This window comes from Pagrus pagrus, assembly GCF_965226575.1.
Source record: "Pagrus pagrus genome assembly, chromosome: 4".
NCBI lineage: Eukaryota > Metazoa > Chordata > Actinopteri > Spariformes > Sparidae > Pagrus > Pagrus pagrus.
In genome coordinates, this window is record NC_140188.1 from 29,580,597 (window position 1) to 29,601,062 (window position 20,466).

Below are 20,466 nucleotides of genomic sequence, written 5' to 3' on the forward strand. Positions count from 1 at the left end.
GGCCGCATCACTGGGCGGCCGCAGTGGCATTTGCCCACATTGCCCAATGGCCAGTCCGTCCCTGCCTGTGTGTAACTAATATTAGTTACTGTTTACTGGATTTGTAAAATTTGACACTGTTTATTGTCAATATGCTATTCTTTCATAAATGTGATGTAAATAGCTAATTCAGTTGTAACAGTGGGTTCAAACAGATGCTGGGAGGTAGGACATACTTTAGATATTTAAGCAGACAGAATGCACTTTAAACATGAAAAACAGACAGGTTTTACAAGGAAAGAAACATTTTAATTTACTGTATTTAATGCCAAATTCACACAAAGGTACCAATGACTTAGAATTAGCTGCAGCAGTTTCAAAAAGGTTACATTTTCCCTAATGCAACTAGTGAGTCTTAAATCACGCAATTTGTGAGGGAGCTTTTGTTGCGGGCACACCCAGAAGCAGAGACACAAGGCTGACAAGGCACACACTGTAACAGGAGTCTGGCATATTGCCAAGAGACTGCACAACACTGAGTTCTCTCCCCAGACAGCTTAACAACCATTCACACCTGGGCTCACCTAGTCTTAGCAACCCACATGAAGGCCGGTTGGGTTAGGTCAACCCACAAGTGGCCCCAACAACTCTGAAACTCAGAACTCACACGTGCCTTTAATGACTTGACAAGGACACTCCCAGAGTTTAAAAGCCTGCAACTCCCCTCCAGTTAGTGAGAATTGAAGAAGCCTCTTGGATGAGAGGTGAAACGTCTTCAACAAACTGAAACAAGTCCAGTTACCTACCATACAGCACTTAGAATAACAATGACCTGAATGACTGAGAACCTTCATCAACACCTCTTTATAGAGTTCTCTTTCCTGGTTGGATACCAGGGATACCCGAAAAACTCTTTTCTCTTTAACTGCATGAGCAGGAGGAGGAGATACATGGGTTACTGACCAAACACTCTGTAAAAGTGATTACTGTTGGAATGTAGAGCTGTTAACACTTATTTTAATAACAAGATAACACTTACAGCAGCTTTAACTAACTCCAGTATAAATGCAGTGGAATGACCCTGAAGGCACCATTGGAACAGTGTAAAACAGGAAGTTTACCAGAGTGGCAAATGTCCTCAAGTTGTGCAAACGTGTGAACTCATCAAATATCATATTTCAATAAGACTCTTTCAAATATGTCCGTTCTCAGAAGCACTTGGGTGAGATGGGGTGAGGAGGTGATCTTCCATGTCAAAGGATAGCGAAGCAGGCAGACAAGCAACAACTTCCTGTGAAGAGAGAAAACATACACTCTCACTGCTGATCACAATATGGACTACATGCTGAAAGCATTATGTGGAAAACAAACACAGGCAGACTGTGGTGAGGGTCTTTCAATAGCTCGATATAAAGTTCAGGCCCAGTTTCCTGATAATGATCAAACAGAGGCCATACAGTAGTTCAGAGAGATTTTTACTGTTTAGCCTTGCTATGTATTACAAATATGTACATCAAAAAGCTTTCTATAAAAAATGTTTTACACTTGTGAATTAAGCTTCTATAAGATATAGGCCTTTATTCATACTGACCTCAAGTTTTTCTGCTCTTGTTCAGGCAAACAGCGCAACGCCAACAGCAACAACCAGGACAGCCACCACGTGAGTCTTCTGGTCAGCAGCACTGTCAGGGGAAGATCCTTCAGTGTCAGTGGACGGTTCAGCAGCCTCTGTGAAACAACAGGAGACAAAACACTTCTTTAGCAGCTGTGGAACTAAGATTAACAGAAAGAACCCTGGACTGGACTATGTGGAGATGTGTCATATGAGCTCCATATAGCCGACAGTAATGAAATACACTCCAGCACTTTCAGGTTCACTATAGAAATAAGACTAGCATTAACACCTCGCTGTTGTATGCACACCAGGCAAGTTGCTGGTCCTGAGCTGCGACCTTGAATAATGGCCAGAACATTTTTTTCAAAATATTATGATGTAACGCCCCATTATGTAATAATGTAATAAATTCTCACTTCGTTATGTAATAACGCCGCATTTTGTAATAAAATTCTTGAACACAATATGTAATAAACTTTGCTGCATTATGTAATAAGTTCATACATATTGCATCAGTAATTACAAAATTCAGGTGTTGCACTTTTTTTTATCAAGAAAATGTAATAATTTGGTGCATTATGTAATAAACCACCAAAATTGATGTCTTAATTAGAAAAAAAACATTATACCATCAGAACGACATTGACTTTAAGCACACCAGCATGAATCGTTAATATGAATTAATTTTAAAAACTAGTAGGATGTTTCATTGGTCAAATCTAAATTAAATACAACTGAATTCATAGAGAATGTGTTTGAAAGCTCATAGAGACAAAAACTGCACTAAATGAGTGTTACTGGCACGAACATTATCGGTGCACTGAAATGTTGGAAGACATACACACATGCAATCTGGATTATGTTATGCAAATATTATACGTGATAGAAAGCAGACGAAACACGAAAACAAATATGGAACAGAAAATGTAACAAATTTTGCCCTTTATCTGTAGTTATAGGATATGAAAAACAAACCCTCACAATATATATGAGTGAAAAGTAGTCTACAGACAAGAGCTGACAACTTTTTCTCAAAATTCTAGCAAAGAAAAAAGTAACTCATTCAATACATTTGAAATTGTTTACTGTAGTAGACTTACATACAGAAGTACCAAAGGGTATTGCTGCCATTCCAGAAAAAAAAAAATCATATAACATTATAACCGTTATAACGTGATCAGCTGGAGGGACACGCTGCAGCCTCCAATCAGACGCTCGGATCGGACAAACCTCCACAGTCAGCATGAAATGTCAATGACAGCATAAATATGTCAATGAAACTGAGACTATCCAGGTAGATTCATGGATTCACTTCCGCCCCCTCCACCCGAGACCAACTTATCACGTTATAACGTGAATCCGGTCTCTTAACTCAAATAAGCATGACAAAATTTGTGACTACCATGCCCAGTTTTGCTGCTGTTACATGTAAGCCGAGAGTGAAACTGAATTAGCTAGTTTGATGTTCTGTGTCCTCTGTTCTGTTGTGACAATAAAACAAACAACTTTATTTTTAAACTGCATTATCATATTATTTCAGTGAGGACTCATAAATAACTACAAATAACTAATGTTACGGAAATCTGTTTATGTTTTGTTATGCGTTTCTGGATTTTTTAAATATATATATATATATATATATATATATATATACGTACATATCGGCCGATATATCAGAATATCGGATTTTTAAATCACCAAATATTTGTATCCGTATCGGCCTTAAAAATCCTTTAGCAGTCGGGCTCTAAAAGGTATGAACAAAGAACAGATTTCAGACTCAGAAAATGTCTTTTAGAATTTTGTGTTGATTGATTTGCAACTAATATGAAATGCTAACAGATAAAAGAACAAACTTTTAAGTTAACGATCTGATTAGCAATGATAAGTTAAACTAGCAGATGCATGACGATTCATGCTGGTATGCTTGAAGTCAATGTCGTTCTGATGGTATAATGTTTTTTTCTAATTAAGACATCCATTTTGGTGGTTTATTACATAATGCACCAAATTATTACATTTTCTTGATAAAAAATGTGCAACACCTGAATTTTGTAATTGCTGATGCAATATGTATGAACTTATTACATAATGCAGCAAAGTTTATTACATATTGCGTTCAAGAATTTTATTACAAAATGTGGCAGATTATTACAAAATGTGGCGTTATTACATAATGAAGTGAAAATGTATTACATTATTACATAATGTGGTGCTACAGACCTTTTGGATAAAAAACACCATTACTTCATCATTTTGTCCTATTAGACATTTGAGAAACATTTTCTTAATTATCATATGAACTGTTGAGTAATGGCCAAATATGTACAGTATGTCTGCCTCCCTCAGGGCATTTCTGAAATATCATGTCAGATTTTTTGTGTAATAACCTTGTCAAAATTCCCTAACTGACAGGATGTCAGATTTAGTGTTAAGGAATGAAATATTCCGGTTGTCTTCATCGCAGGAGGTGAGAGAATTCAAATACAAGCAGACACACAGAGGCTGATTTTGAGCAGAAGTCAGTTTTGACACAAAGTGTGTGTATTGTTCACAACGTGCCAAAAACAGTATCTGATTATCTGTGCAGCGCAAACAAAATAAATAAATATATAATAAAAGTGTGTAATATTTTCACTATTTCATATCTATCTTAACCTAGCATCCCATGCTGAAAAAGGTTTTTCCTGGTTTTTAAAAATAAATAATAATCATTTTTATAATAAAAATAATGGTAGGAATCTGGAAACGTTGCCATCTGAGCCACCAAGAAATTACAGAAGCTCTTTTAGACTGTTACTGCTCCTGCTGCTTTTTATTCTGCCTGCACCTCCATGCACACACACACGAACACACACACACACACACACACACACACACACACACACGTCTCCAATTACTCACTCTCAACAATCAGGTGAAAGTAGTGCGTAGACCCATTCCCATTGATAATCTGTCCCGTATAGGAACCAGCATCTTCTGGGCTTAGAGAGAGAATGGTGAGGCATCCGGTCTCTCTGTCCAGCTGGAATCTTTCTGATTCAATCCGTACCAGTTCTCCATCACTGTAGTCGGCTAGGACACGTTGCCTTGGACCATAAGACCAGAGGATCTGATAGTCACCATGTAGTCCAGTAACTCCAGTGGGCAGAGTGATGCTCTGACCAGCTGTGCCTGTCACTGTTTTGGTTTCACTCAGTACACCTGGTAAAGCAAGTCCCACTGAGAGAGAGAGAGAGAGAGAGGGTGAGTTTTTATGCATCATTTATTCAGATAAAAATTATTCTGTATTTACAAAGGTTTACAACACAGACAAGCAAAGACTATAATACAAAACCGAAAATAAAAATATGATGTAACATGTGTTAAACATGTAAAAGGGTCTATTTCGACGCAAACCATGTTGTTATCGACAACAAGTTATTTTTGTTCCCTAAACCTAAAGCCAAGCAGCAACAGGAACCAGAACACAATTAGTGAACTTGCGACTGGATCACACCAGCTGCAACAACCATCAGCATGTTTACGTTGCTACCCATGACTACTTAGCAGTATTACTACATTATTACATGACGACTCAGTTCTCATGAGTTGGACTACACCCATCTTCGTACCCAGCCTTCATTATGAGCCCAACTACACAGCTGTGAAGTTTTGTGACTGTATCTTGCAGGGTTTCCCCCAGAAAACTTGTTAAGCCCGGTGGTAGGGTGGCCCACCAGCGGCCCCACGGTGCCCAAGCAACGCATATTTTTCCGGTCAGTCGTCATGGAAACGTGACAATCACGGATCTACCAGAGATACTCTGTAATCTGCTGTTTGGACCAGAGAAAACAAACGTGTGTAAATGCGAACCGTACGAGCTTAAAAATGAAATGCTGGGTCATTTTCACATCTGGTGAAAGCAGCTCGGCTCACAGAAGTCCGGAGCTCTGACGCTGCAGGGGACGACGTGCTAACAGCTAACAGCTACTAGCCGCTGCAGCAGCTGGCTGAGCCTCTAGAGCAGGGGTCAGCAACCTTTACGATCAAAAGAGACATTTTTGCCACCTTCCCTCGCCAAAAAAATATGTCTGGAGCCGCAAAACATATTTGTGTCTTATAATGAAGGTAACACGGCCTAGAAAGTCTAAATTAGCCTATCAAGATTATTAATCAGCCTCATTGAGCGTTCATTTATAATTCCACATGATGTGGCAACTCTGCAGTGGGCTACTTATGCTTACAGTATAAGGTACTTGAACTTTGCATTTCCATTTCAATGATGCCATGTTTTGGTGCATTTATGAAATAGAAGAACTAACCTACAATAAATAGAAATAGAGTAGCAATACAGAACTAGACCTACGTTAGTCCTCCCTGTGTGTGTGAAAATGTACAAAATAAAAAGTAGCCTCATTTGATAATAAATAAAACACATAGTGGCATGGCAGTAAAAGTAAAAAAAAAAACAAAAACACAGGACAGTTTAAATTTATTTTAGTCCACTTCAGTGTGAGTTAATCCTTCTTTTTTATCCTCAGCCACATACAGCAATCAACCCTCGGGCTTGAGCATAAAACACAATGTGTTAATTCAATTAATAACAACTTGATAGAACAGATACAATTCTGTGTGTAGGCTACACATTTTTACTGTTGGAGAATGCAAGAATCACTGTCGGCCTAAAGAAGTGATGATGACAATATATATATATATATATATATATATATATATATATATAGTATATATATATATATATATATATATATATATATATATATATATATATATATAGTATATATATATAACAATATATATAACAATATTTATTCATATTAATGCTGTCACTTTTAAGTGTCTTGGAGTTTTCTTTCTTCACACTTTCTTCACTGTGATTTTCTTGTACAAAATAAGTATGATCATCCATCCCTTATCACAGTGGTTTTCAAACTGGGGGCCCGGTGTTGTGACAGGGGGTGTGCGGCAAGGATAAATATAAATGATGCATCGTTCTTCTGCACTGCTAGCTAGCAAATCATAGACAAGTTTGTGAAAGGACTGCCAGGTAAACGTAAAGCAGAAGATGAAGACACCAAATGTCACACCTACCAAAACAAAGAAAAGAAAATATGACGAGGCATATCTCGCCCTCGGCTTCACCAGTACAACGGTGGGTAATGAGGAGAGACCACAGTGTGTTGTGTGTCTCAAAATATTAGCTTCTGACAGTATGAAGCCCAACAAGTTAAGACGCCACTTGGAGACTTCACATCCCGAGCACAAACAGAAGCCCGTTGATTTCTTCAGAAAGAAAAGAAGTTGCTTTACTAAAGCAGCATCTGTGCTTTCAAATGCTCAACTCACCTCCTACAAAGTAGCTACAGAGTTGCTCAGTGTGAAAAGCCGCACACAATAGCGGATATTAATACTACCTTCTGCTATTGATATGGTTTCAACTGTGACTGATGAAGCAACAGCCAGCAAACTAAAGGCTGTTCCACTGTCAGAAAATACTATCGCGAGGCGCACTTATGACATGTAAGAAGACTTAGAGGAGCAGCTCAATGAGAAGATACGACACAACTGTTTTGCTCTGCAGATGGATGACTGACAGTAACAAAGACTGTTTATTAACAGCATACGTCAGATTCATTGATGGTGAAGTTTTGAGGGAGGATTTGCTTTTCTGCCAACGTGTAACTGCCAGAGCCACTGCTGACGAGTTGTTCAAAATCATTGACACTTCCTTGACAGAGGCTGATCTGAAATGAGAGGACTGTGTGGGGATCTGCACAGATGGGGCGCAGGCAATGAATGGGAAACAAGGAGGGCTGCAAGCGCTGATCAAGCACGTCTCCCCCAATGTACAACAGGACACACTGTATGATACACCGAGAGGCGCTAGCATCTAAACAGCTGAGTCCCGAGCTGAATGATGTAATGACAGACATCATTGCCACTGTAAACTACATCGAAACAAGACCCGTCAAATCCGGGATTTTTTCCGCGCTGTGTGAGGAAATGGGATCTGCCTACACAGCTGTTTTGTTTCAAAGCGAGTCCAGATGGATGTCAGGGGAAGGTTTTATCCAGAGTGTTTGAACTGCGGGATGAGATCAGAAGAATCAACAACTTCCCCATGAAACTTGCATACCTCAGTGACATGTTTCAGAAACTCAATGAACTAAACCTGCACGTAGAGTTTAGATTCTAGACTTGGCCCTTGATCAAGCATTTGTGTTTGTGTTTGTGTTTTTTTTTTAAATCATGACTTTATTCATTTGCGATCCATTCCGTTCTGAATAAACAAACAACGCTGTTTACATGCGGATACAACTCGGAGTTGTAGTTGAGAACAGTTATAACAGCCCACTGTAACGTGGGCTGGTGAAGGGGAAGGTGATGGTCAGCTTTAGTGCGGTGCATCCTGTTACTCAAGAGACAGCAGGCAACGTGTGGGGGTTTCCGCACAGCACTTTTATTCATAATACTGACCACACCATGCCAGGTCTCTGCGGCACTAATGGTACAGGCATACGCAAACGATCCAGGCCGAGGTTCTTGCACCAACACTTTACTAAATAAAGACTAAATAAACGGGGAGTCTTCGCTCTGTCGGCATCATCCTGTCTCACGGGGACACCTGCTCTTCTTCACCGTGCAGGTTACATCACCCACTAAACAAAAGGAGGCTACATTGAATAACTCTGACTGTTACACCACGTATTAAAAAAATGTCGGGTTTAAATCGGGCTCGGGCTCATAATTACAGTTAATGTGTCGGGCCGGCCGGGCTCGGACACAACGTGCACGCGCTCGGGTGAGGTCGGGCTTGATTTTTTGGGCCAGATCTAAGATCTAGTATGCATAAGGCTTAGTGGACCTTGAAGTTGATGAATGTAATGACACAGGATCAGATACACAACAGAGATATGAGTACAGTTGTAACTCTGGGTCCCAGACACAGAAATAGAAACAGTAACAGTAATGGTGCCGAGGACAGGCACTACCTCATACACCTAACCACAAAATCACAATTAACAATGAAACACTTCTAACTCTTCAGTACTGGAGCGGTTTGATGCCACAATCTGATAAAAAAAATAGTCTTCCCAGCTGCTGTCTGTCAGACTCTGTGATCAAACTATGAGAGGATCAACTCAATCTAAAAATTAGAAAAAGTTCAGTAAGAGTACTTACATATGAACACTGGAATAAAGCATTTCATGGTGAACACTGCAGCACACAGAGGCTGACTGCTGCTTTAGCTGCAGAGGCAGAAGTGACAGAGCTGCTGCCCGTGTGTGTGTCTCTGTGTGCTTGGGTGGGGCACTCGGGGAATGGGGCCGGTCTACCACTGCTCCAATTCTCCAAGCTTCCCAGAAACACCTTCATACAGACACCTTTACCCTCTCTGCTCAACACAATTACACTCGTCATGCAGCTAAAGTTATTCTACCTTTGACTGTGTGTATAAATCACTCTGTCTTACAGAAGGGCCTCATCTTAAACTCATGTCTTTGGACAGAAACACGATAGAACCGGTTGTTGCTGCTGGTGATGAGTCATCAGGGAACAGGGTCAAAGTATGCCACAGTCCCCTTCTGTCCCCAACATACATGAGAAACAGCATCTGTAGTTATTAACTATACATCTGAAATCATGAGATTCATTGAAACCAGTTAAGTGGCATATTTTTATAATTATCCACTGATAAGGTTTACAAGTGACCAGGATTTATTTTAAAAAAGCAGCAGAGATTATGGTGTCATGTAAGTCTCCACACCTAGTATCTTAAATCCCCACCCCACCACCACTCTCCTTCAACAGTAAAAGCACATCCTTCCTCTTTTTCTTTCCATCTTCAGCTTAACAAAGATCACCGTATATAGTCATTATTGGTATGACACATTGGTGGTTTCTCTCTCTTTTTCACTGACTGCAGTGGCACACTCACTAATAAACAACAGCCCAACTCAAAAGAAAAAGCACAAGCAACACAGGGTCATTTGCCCTCACCAGACATCAGAACATGTGCAAACTTGTTCGTATGAAACTGTCACTGAGTTACTAGCACCCATTAGCAGCATGGCTCTAGTCTGTCCCTACAATAATTAGCTATTTCATGAACACTCTCAAATCAAATCACCAGGAAAAAGATTCTGACAAGTTCATCATTTCATTTTAATTATCATTTGCTTTCAAATGTCTGAGTCCAAACCACAAAGCAGTGTGTGTTTCATGGTCCACTCTTGTTAATCTTATTCATGAAGTCATTTTCTTGTGACAAATGATCCTGTTATCTCGAAATCTGCCTTTTGTTTCCTCAAGATAATGAGATAAATTAACCCCTTATCACGAGAAGACGAGCTTTGTTATCTTAAGATAACAAAATAATTCACCTCACTCACTCAAAATAATGCCATTAAAGAAAAATGATTGTAAGCACAGGAGTTCTTGGCTTCTGTATTTTTTCTGACCAAATTCCTGTTAAACTAATAACATGCCCCTCAGCCTCGGCTGTACTTTCTCTTTAGTGCTAATAACAAATGTTATCATGCTAATGTGCCAACCTAAGGTGGGGAACATGGAAAACATTATACCTGCTAAACATCAGCATGCTAATGTAGAATTCACACTCAAGGTCAAGGGGGAAAAGCCAGAGTACCCAGAGTACACCGTGACAGACATGGGGAGAGACAGCCACTACCTCATACAACGAACCACAGACACACATTAACACTTCTAACTCATCAGCACTGGATCAGTTCGATGCTGCGACATTCTTCCAAGACAGTCAGAGTGAATGAAAGAGTGAAAGGTGTGTGAATAAGACTGTGTGGGTGTATAACAGGTTTTGATACACACACCTTGCAGCTAGGGTTGCAACCTTGGATTTGTGGAAAAAAGGGACACTGACCCAACGGGGGGACCAATCAACATGAGGAGACAGACACACAGTAATTTTAATCATGTGTTAATACACTTATTCATAAAGAGAATAATAACCAATGTGTTGTATTAACACAACGGGAAAAACTTCTATTTTTCAATCTGATCTGAATTACTTTGAACTATGATAAACTCTTGGGATGAGGTAAATGCGCACACGCGCGCACACACACGGAAAAAATTGTCTCCCTGAAACGGCCGTAACCATTCAAACTCCGAAAATTTCACTCGGTCAGTATTGTAAAAATAGTATATCGATTTTATTCGCGCTGGTGGCTTGCATGTGTTTGCTCCATAGACGTCGGAACTAGGGGTGCGGGGGGTGCGGCCTCAGCCTCCCCACCCACGGCATTACGCTTTAAAAAAAAAAAAAAGAATATGACTTACATTTATCTCTTACATATAATTAATGCATAGATCTATGCTTTTGATGTGACATGCAGCCTGCCTGACTACATACAGTAGCCTAGGCATCTGGCATAGGAGTCAGGCTGCATATGGACCTGGTGCGCTCCGAGGCGGAGCGGCGTTTGGATCAGGAGGGACTCCGCATAGCTGCAGGGCGAGAGCAGGCAGTTCTTGAGGCGGCTCAGGGGAAACGAGTGGATGTGGGTTCCCCGGAACTGACCCCCTTTCCACGAGAGTGGCTAAGCCTTGAGCTGGACATACTGAGGGATGTGTGTAGGGGAGGAGAAGTTAGCACCATCCAGGATGTGTCCATCCTGCATACCTTGCAGCCCCAAACCCGCTCCATGCTGTCGGAGTTGGAGAAGCTCAGTAAGCTGTCTGGCCCTGCCAATATCTGTCGCGGCATCCGAGCGCTCTTTCTCAGCCTTGTGCAAGCTGAAAACCTGGCTGCGCACCATGACGCAGGAGAGACTAACACATTTGACCGTTATGAACGTTCACAGTGACCTTATGGTTGAAAGCGATGTCTCGACCCTGCTTAAAATCTTCATCAGTAGGTCAACTGAGAGAAGGTCCACTTATGGAAAAGTATGAAAGCCCTGAGTCAGGAGCGCAGACTTTTCTTTTTTTCATTCAAGGGTAGAAATAATGCTGTTATGTTCCTTAAATGGCTTGATTTAGTTATCAAAGTTTCATTTTCTTAACAATAAAGATGCCGTGTTCATCCATCTAGTTCTCTTATAACTGCCTGCTATTATAAAATAACTTCAAATCAAATCCTTAATCATTGATAAAAGTGCGTGCTTCCCCCGCCCCTCCCAACAAAAATGCTAAAACGCCTTTGAGCATTGGATGGAGGCGAGCGCACGGTGCACCTCATCACGTGATTGGATGTACGACTAATATGTTAGTGATCTAATATGATAGGATCTATGAGAGGATCTACTCAATTTAAAACAAGCAAAAGTTCAGTAAAAGTACTTACTTATGAAAGCTGCAATAAAGCAATTCATGGTGAGCCGCAGGCGGCTTCTTCACTGACAGAAGGAAGCGAATGAGCAGCTGCGCGCCTGTGCTGCTTATGATGTGTGTGTGTGTGTGTGTGTGTGTGTGTGTGTGGTGGGGGCGGGGGGGCTGGTTGGCTGGCTGGGAGGAGTGGAGTCTGCCAGCAGATTTCACATAATGTGCAGGCACATTCCTCTGCTCTGTGCTTTCTTCTGGTTTGATCAGACATTCTCTACTAGTGGCTTTATTTAGAGTCATTATTTTGGTCAGCAGCAGAACAGGCTAAGTAAATTATTATCATCATGGAGGTTATCATGTCTGTATGTAACTTCTGTTTTTCAGAGCTCTGGGTCAGCAGTTCAGCTTTGTCAGGTTGTCAGTCTGGTCAAAAAGCTGATTTGAACTGAATGTCATACTGGCTGTTAATAGGTGGGCTATTCAAACTTCTTAAAGATTCAACTGAGTTATATTATCATCCACTTCAGCTGTTAAGGTACTCAGGTTTGTTAGTTTGTCAGTGAGAAACATTAGAAAAGACAGACTGAAAGGAAAAAGAAATAAACCACACATTTATGACACAAGGAAGGGAGGAAGTGGGTTCATTTATGTTGTGTGATATGCTTGTACATACATGACTGAAAACATGGCCAGTATTACCTCAGATATCATGTTTAACACAAGTGCACATTGTTAGGCACTTGCTGTCCTTTGAAGCTTTTAAGAAATGATTAAATTCATGGTGCCTAAGTAGTTGAAGCCTGTACTAATGTGACAGAAGGGCTGACTGGTTTTTATGCCTACGTACTGACGGAAGAAGCTGGAAGTGGAACAAGTCCAATCCCTGGGCCTGCACTACAACTCCTCAGCCTGGCTAAATGGTGGCTGACAAAGTAATACCTCCAAACCTGTTGCATCCCTCTTCTTATTGTGATCTTCATGCTCTTTAGCATGTGTTCAACAAGTGACCTAGAAAAGAAAAGGGTCTATGCAGGAGAGAGGGAGAACAAAGGACTGTGACAGCTCTGCCATGTCTTTCCTCCTGCAGCTGCAGCAGCCTTCACTTTTTTTATTGTCACACAGTGTATCAGGACTTTTAAATGTCACTTTTGTTTTTACACTGTACTGGATGGAACTTGAACTTGATGTGTCCGTGTACACTGGTATGTGCGACATACATAGCTCTCTTGAGAGGAACCCCACACGTACAAAACACCAGGGCTTTTCCAATATGTCAGGTCAGACTACAGATAAATAATGGACATATCTATCTTGAGGTCATCCACCATGATATAAATAGATTTGAAGAAACATCATAGCTGATGCAGTCATGTCAGTCATGGGGCTGACCTTAGAAACAACAACTCTGGTAGAAGAAAAATCTGTTTCCATTACATTCAGATTCAGACAACCTTATCAGTCCCACCAGAGGCAACAGCTCGCCTTGCACACAGACTAAATCATACAGTAACATGTAGACACAAAAGCAATAAAGTAAATGAAATTGAAATAAAAATAAAATATGCCAAGGAGTTCAGTGGAATAAATGAATCTATAATAAATCGACGATGTTGTTAATAGTTTGATCATCAATTAAACCATTATCAGTTACATGATTTGTACTTTCTCAAATAATGTTTTGCGATTCAGGTACATCCCTGGTGCCTGGGAGTCCTTTCAGCCAGTTGTTGTGGCCACGAGCTGACATGAAGTATAGATGGCACTGTAGATAAGAAGGTGGAGTGTGTTTTCTCGTTAATCTGTGCACACAGCCTGAGTAATGTAACAACTGCATTCTCTACTGAGCCACTGATATTATTTTAGTTATGAGCAGGGGTTAAATTGGGCCACAGTGAGCCTGACAGTAAAACTGCAGAGGTGAGCGTCTTTTTGAAACAAATAATAGCTATCAAAATATGGACAAAGCTTCTCAAATGGCATCCTGTGGTGTTACTTTGAGTGCCAGCAGTCCCTTTTTGTGCTCCTTTTGTTTCACTGAGATGTTACATTGGCTTCTGTGTAGGTTTCTCATTTGTTTTCAGTTCATACCATATAGAGATCGTATGTGAGTGAGACTGTGTCTGTGTGTGTGTCTGGGTTGTACAGACAGCCTGAGACATTGTCAGCCATGACAGAGACACATTGGCCTTGCAAGCAAAGTGCACAGGAATCACATAATGTCTGAAGCTGTAAGACTGCATAAGACTTTTGGTGGAGCCAGGGCAATGCTAACTTCCGGGTTCACTTCAAGAATCACACCATCCCTGCAGTTGCGTATACTGTATATCACACTAAATCCAAATATCGCAATGTCATTTTATTCCAGTGTCGTGCAGCTCTACCAAACTGCTGTGCTAAAGGTTCAAACTTCACCATCACAGGACTTTAATGGAGCAAATTACATTAGAACCAGTTTTAACTCAAATGATTCCGAGGGATTATGAGGTTGAGAGTTCAAGTTATGCTATTACACCCTCTGACATGAAATCTACCACTTCAAGGTCTTTTTGAGACAAACTGCTTTCATGATCACGGTGTCTTTTAGTGGCTGTCACTATATATAGATAGAACTTAACAGGTATCTGGTGTCTGTGGTATGAAACAAAGCAGGGCAGTGACATTCAGGAAATGAATCCCACACCTTGTTCTTTAAACTGTAAACTGTTAAAGCCTGTCAACATTTAACCTCCAAGTTCTTTATTTATCCTTGTGTGGTAATTCCTGAGGCATGCATAGTAAAGGCAACACATGACAAACAGTGACCATGTAGCAAAAGGGAGAGTGTCAGTGAGCACCAATAATAAACATTTAACCAAGAGTCTTTAAGTGCCTATAAGTCCAATTCATCGAACTGGAAATTACAGCAAACTGCAGTTTAGCAGGCAAACAGCCTCATGTATGAAAGCCGCCTTCCTCAGGTTAGTCCTGGCTGCAAGGCAGCACAGACACATGCCAGAGGACACGGGTGGTGTCCTGTAGGATGGAGTGGGTTTTCTGGAGAATTTGCTGATCATGCACTGAATTATCATAAGTATTTTTGCTTGTACACCTAAAATATGTGAGGCTGCACTGGAAAAAATAACTTGAGTGGAATCAAGATGGTGACATGGCTGCTGGGCACAATGATTTTAACCAGCCGCCCATAACGGCCACCTTGTATTCTTACTGGATGGTAGAATGATGGGTCATATATTATAATTAAATTTTACTTGAACTGATGTTATTTTACAATATCAGCACATACATTCAAATCACTAAACTTTAATATAGGATTGTAGGCAGAAAAACAATGACTGTGCTAAGAGTGTGAATCATTATCCGTTACATCAGATTCACTTTATTTTACTCATTCCACAGCACGACACGTTAGATCATCCTTACTGTTTCATTCGCTGTGTACAGCCACACTTCTCATATTGTACTAAACTTACTCAAGTTTGTACTTAGCCTATCTCAAACATGACTTCATATTTTCAGAGCAGCAATAGTAATGTTAACCTCAAAAAGTCCCTTTATAAGCTAATACCTCTCTGGAAACAAACAGTATTGCTGAGTTTGGTTGACTCACGTACCTCACAATGTAAATGATACTAGTTCAGTTCAGTTTTATAGCAGTCACACACATGTTCATGTTGAACAAACTGAACCAATGTGACTCAAATAGGTTGATTCATTTTAAATCTCACAAGGATTAAAATGTACAGGTTAATTTAGAGAAACATCAGGCTGATAATCTGTGACGGATGAATAGTCTTGCATGTTTTACAAAAACAAACAGGACATGTGTAATGACTTTAAGCAGACATTATAGATTAGAGAAGTGATTTGATCAGGTTCAGAGACTTTAAAAGCTATTGATCAGATTGCTATCTGGAACAAAGACCAGCTGCCGGTAGACAAGCCTAAGTTCACCCACTGGCCTCTGAGTCACAGGAAATAGTGTGTTAGTTTAGTAGTTTGTGCTTTACTTTGAATGCCTGCTCCCTCTTCTCTTTCTCTGTCTCTCCCCACTAACCCACACCACACACACACACACACACACACACACACACACCATCCATCTTGTCCATATCGGCCATCTTGCCCACACAAACAACATTTCTGCACTTGCTCGTGTTTGCTTTTGTTTGTATTGTTGTTCTAGCTGTTTGCTTATTCAAGCAGGTTGATTTATCAATCAATGTTTACTTTAAATAAACATTGTTGACTGTAACAGAAAAGTGATTATTGCACATTCAATATTATAATAATAACAGCTGGTTGAGACAGTCAGTGATTGGGTTCACGCCTTCTGCCCATTTAATAATTAAGTATTTTGTATATAAGTATTTTATGAATATTTACAATTTTTGGTGGATTTCTTGCTCTTGAGACTGAAGCATACTATTTGATCCTGGATCTACCAGCAGAAATCAGTCCTAGGAAAAGAGGCCGAAGAGGAGGTGCTCGAATGAGGAACAGACAGCGACGGTTCAAACCTGTTCTCCCGTCTGTGCTTATGGGCAACGTGCAATCCCTGGTTAAAAAAGTGGATGAGTTGGCGGCTCTGTGTAAATATGATAGGCTCTTCCGACAAAGTAGCCTGCGGTGCTTCACTGAGACGTGGTTGTCGGATCGAATTCCCTCCTCGCACATAGAAGTCGAAGGATTCAAGGAAATGAGACTCGATCGTGATTTGAACATGACTGACAAAAAATGCGGTGGGGGAGTATGCATTTACGTAAACCAACAGTGGTGTCATGCAAGTCATGTCACGGAGCGGAGGAGAGTGTGCGAGAAGGACATTGAGCTGCTGGCGGTGAGTTGTAGACCCTACTATCTACCTCGTGAATTTTCCAATGTGCTTGTCCTTGTGGTCTATATTCCACCGTCAGCAAATGCTAAGAGGGCAACAGACACAATAAGTAAAGTTGTTCATGATCTGCAGAGTAGATCACCCAACGCCCTCACCATCATTAACGGTGACCTCAATCACTGCACGCTCTCGCGCTCCCTCCCCTCCTTCAAGCAATGCGTTACCTGCCCCACGAGGAAAGATAAAACCATTGATCTTTTCTATTCCAACGTAAAGGATGGCTATTCGTCGCTCCCCCTGCCCCCCTTGGGTGGCTCGGACCATAACCTGGTGCTGTTGTCATCTAAATACACACCACTTGTCCACAGACAATCTATCTCCTCCAAATCGGTGCGTGTTTGGTCAGAGGAGGCGTGTGAGGAGCTGCGGGGGTGCTTCGCGCAGACGGACTGGACTGTGTTTTATGATGATGAGGACAGTAATGTGGATAACATTGCAGAGTGTGTCACTGGGTACATCAATTTTTGTGTTGATATGATTATCCCATGTAAATCAATTAAAAGTTTTGCTAACAATAAACCCTAGGTAACCAAGGAAATTAAAGCTGCTATTAATAAGAAGAAAAGAGCCTTTCTTAAGGGCGACAAGAATGAGCTCAAACTAGCACAGAAAAACCTAAAACGGGCCATCAGGCAGGGGAAGAGGAAGTATAAGGACAGAGTGGAGAGCAAACTCCAGCAGGGAGACTCAAAAGGTTTATGGAAGGGCATTAAATTAATTACAGGTTATGGCCCTACCTCTGCTAAGTTACTGGTTGGAGGGTTGTGTGCTGATGAGGCAAACTGCTTTTTTACTAGGTTTGACAATACTGACTTCTCTGCTGAACGGAATGCAGTGTGCGCCACTATCTCTCAAAGGGGATTTGATAGTCATCTTAGCCCCCCTATTGCTATTACATCTGATGAGGTCTGCTCTGAGCTGAAGAGGCTCAGGGTAAATAAGGCTCCGGGCCCAGACGGGGTCTCGCCACGAGCCCTGAAAATATGTGCAGAACAACTCTGTGATGTCCTACAGTTTATTTTCTCTCTTTCCCCCACTCAGTCTAAGATCCCTGTGATTTGGAAAACTTCATGTATTGTGCCTGTGCCTAAAAAAGCAAATGCTCATGACATACAGGATTTTAGGCCAATAGCATTGATCTCTCAGCTTATGAAATGTTTTGAAAGAGTGGTCCTTGGGCATTTTAGTAAGCAGGTTTCTGCATACCAGGATCCATTACAGTTTGCGTACAAGAAAGGAGTCAGTGTGGATGATGCCTTACTTTATATGCTACACAGAGTGTACAGTCACCTGGAGAAAGCTGGTGCATCTGTAAGAATTTTATTTTTTGATTTCTCGAATGCTTTTAATACTATCCAGCCACACATTTTAGTTAAGAAATTACTCGATTGGAATATAAATAGCTGTACTGCCCAATGGGTTATGGACTACCTCACTTGTAGACCCCAGTTTGTGAAAATGGGTAATGGGGTATCTAAAACTATTTTAACAAATACAGGGGCACCACAAGGTACTGTTTTGTCTCCATTTTTATTTACTTTGTACACATCAGACTGTAGGTCAAGCCTGTTGTCTGACTGTCATCTACAAAAATGTTCTGATGACACTGCACTTGTAGGTTACATCACTGGAGACAACCACACATCCTACTTAAGAGAAATAGACAGCTTCGTCAAATGGTGTGACGATAACCACCTTATTTTAAACTTAAACAAGACAAAAGAACTTGTCATTGATTTTAGAAGGAAAAAGACACCAGTCACTCCGGTAGTTATCAAGAATGTGGCTATCGAGGTTGTCCCCCACTACAGATACTTCGGCATCCTTGTGGATAATAGGCTGCTTTTCCTCAGGAAGCTAAGATCATTTGATGTTAGCAGGCCACTCTTGAATGTGTTTTTTCATAGTATTTTAGCTAGTGTGCTTTTTTATGCTGTTGTCTGCTGGGTGGGGGTTGAAGTCTGAGGACAGACACAGGATTAACAAAGTGATAAAAAAGGCAGGTTCTATCATTGGTTTGCCTCCTGACTCCTTAGAGGTGGTCATGGAGAAGAGGGTTGGTAGGAAACTCTGGTGCATTCTGCACAATAAGGACCACCCACTCTATGTTTTTTTCCATGAACTGAAGAGTTCTTTTAGCAACAGACTGGTGATGCCAAGATGTTCCTCAGATAGATTCAGGAGGTCTTTTGTACCTGGTGCAGTGAAGTTTTTTAATGAACATTGTTGTTGATTGTTGTTGTTTTTCTGTTGTGTGCTATGCTAAGTAATGCATTGCATTGCACTTATTGTACTGCCTGAGTTGTCAATGCTTGTCATGTTGTAGTATTGTGTATTGTGTGTTGGATGTTGTACGTACAGAGTGACAATCAATTTCCCTTCAGAGGGATTAATAAAGTAAACCAACCAACCAACCAACCAGCCATTATTGATCCCTAATTCCAGGGTGGTGCTTCAGTAATTATTAATGAACATTGATAATCACCATTAATGAATCAAAGAGTATCCCCCTTTAATTGCAACATTATTCATGACAACTTGGCACCACTCCAAAATACACAATGTGTTCAATATTACTGTCACCAAGTCAGCAGTCCCAGTTCCATTATTTCCTTTAAATCTCAAGTCACAGAATACAGACAGTTTTGCTTTAGTTTTTTTTTTTTTTTATCAACTTATTTACCAGACAATCGGACCAGATTAGGGATTTGGGACAACAGCTCGCAATACTGAACTGTCCCAAATTTTTGAGGAGGTCTGGTCATCCTGGTGCTGAGCCACCACAACAAGGTGCTCGCCTTGTTATCAGACACACCTGTTGTCAATTCAGTCAATCAATTCAGCATGTAACCGCATACAGCAAGAAACAGCTATGATGCCCAGGTATTTGTACTGATGGACAGATTCTCCATGAATTAAAGCTGGAGTCCTCTACATATTGCGTTTGGTGAAGTCCACAAACATCTCTTTGGTCTTGGTAACATCTGGCTCTAAGCAAGAGCTGTCACATCATTCAACAGACTCACTGAGGACAGGTCTGTGATCTTCAGTTGGAGTGCGGGGAAGGGAGAACAGAATTATTTGCAAACTTCAGCTGATGGTAATTTGGATGGATGTTTCTGCAGTCATTAGTGTTCAGGATGAACAGCAGGGCTGAGAGGACATAACCCTGGGTGGAGCCAGTGGATGTGTACCAGAGTTTGGAGAGTCTTGTAGAGATGTGCACGTCAATTGGACAGGGATCGGAATCAGACAGTTAATTTCACGGTTAATTTCACTAATTGAGAATATGTGCTATTTACCTCATTTATGTGTACTCATTTCTGCTCAGTGAGAATCTGTGTTGAATGGCCCATGTGTTGGGAAAGTAAAACATTGTAGTCGAGGGTTATAAATGCCAAATAACAACATGGGGGCTCTGTTGTCTGAACTAGGACAAATCTTTTACTGCAGCACATTAGAGACTCCTCCCGTTTTTACCTTTCACAATAAGAGTCCCAGATACCAATATACACTGCATAAATGCTTAACTTAAATTCACAGGTCACTGAATATCTTAGCATACACCATGTTTGATAAAGTGGAATTTACTGCAATTCAGGCCTGGAGTGGGCCAGGCTTTTTGTTGGATGGTGAGGGTTGGTCCCCTAATTGTTGACATGATTTCGTTTGA

The 20,466-nt window shown here is 40.8% G+C and overlaps 1 long non-coding RNA gene across 2 annotated transcripts in view; it reads right to left on the reverse strand.

Annotated features, from left to right (window-relative positions):
• Window positions 1-290: 290 nt before the first annotated feature.
• LOC311256068 overlaps window positions 291-20,466 on the reverse strand; it is a 36,010-nt gene continuing 15,834 nt past the window's right edge. Inside the window, exons 1-4 of one of the 2 annotated variants that reach the window (XR_014622438.1) lie at window positions 11,922-11,972; window positions 4,499-4,816; window positions 1,571-1,707; window positions 291-1,270 (exon numbers count right to left, since the gene is read on the reverse strand). This is a non-coding gene — a long non-coding RNA (uncharacterized lncRNA). Of the gene's footprint in view, window positions 1,271-1,570; window positions 1,708-4,498; window positions 4,817-11,921; window positions 11,973-20,466 lie in introns of those variants that run through there. The other variant, XR_014622437.1, reaches the window with a different exon arrangement.